The sequence below is a fragment of the Nansenia antarctica genome (genome assembly GCF_963989245.1).
Source record: "Nansenia antarctica genome assembly, chromosome: 11".
Taxonomy (NCBI): domain Eukaryota; kingdom Metazoa; phylum Chordata; class Actinopteri; order Argentiniformes; family Microstomatidae; genus Nansenia; species Nansenia antarctica.
The window spans coordinates 14464564-14465613 of record NC_137681.1 but is presented as its reverse complement, the minus strand read 5'-3'; positions in this window follow the sequence as shown (position 1 = coordinate 14465613).

The window sequence follows — 1050 nt, the reverse complement described above, 5'->3', positions numbered from 1 at the left end:
CTGAAACACCACCCCCTCCCATAGAGAAACATAGAGGAAAAACAGAGCAATCCTCCTTTCTGCCAGAGGGAAAAAAAGGTAGGAAGAAAAGTCACAGTGAAGAGGGGTTAAAATCCTGTGTGAGGGCCAGAGGGAGGGTGTGTTTATACATAGCTATAGAGAAGCCCTGGCCAACTGAAGTTCACAGGGAGGTGAAGGACAGAGGTGTGGAGAAACAGAGCACTGGTCTTGCTGAGGAAAAGGGGGGCAGAAGATTCGTTTCTGTCTCTCCGTAACCCCTCAGTCTCTGTCTATGAGTGACGGATCTCCTCGTTATCCCCTCATCGATCACAGCGCTGAGGCGACATCCCCCAGTCTCCCAGTGCTGCCGTCATCAGTCCCAGAGCAGGGGATACCCCTCATCTGCTACCCACAGATGAGCCTCCCCAAGGCTAAAATCACTGACTCTACATCCAGGCAGCTCCACGCCTCAAAAGACCAGTGATTCCTATCGATCTGCTTTCACTTCAAGAATGCTTTGCCAGACCGAGGGGGGTTCGGGCTTTGATTAGTGTTTTTTTAGCTGCAAAATTGACAGAGAGAGAGAGAGAGAGAGAGAGAGAGAGAGAGAGAGAGAGAGAGAGAGAGAGAGAGAGAGAGAGAGAGAGAGAGAGAGAGAGAGAGAGAGAGAGAGAGGAAAGAGATAGAGACATTTGGATAAAAAAAGAGTGATAAAGAGCTGTGTCGTTGTTCCGTCTCTGCCTTGGTAGTAATGTAGGACTCATCTCCACTAAGCAAAGCAAGCTCCATCGCTTCAACCTCCAGGACACTAATAGTACAGTATTCATATAGCTACATCCATTCAGCTACATCCAACTGTCTTACAGGGTAGTAAAAAACTGGTGGCACTTACGCGTACGCATACACACACATACACACACACACACACACACACACACATACACAAACGTGCACATACATACTCACACACACAAACACACCCAGATGCACACACATACACAGACGCACACACACTCCTTGTCCCAGACAGAGGCTGCCCAAGATACTGTT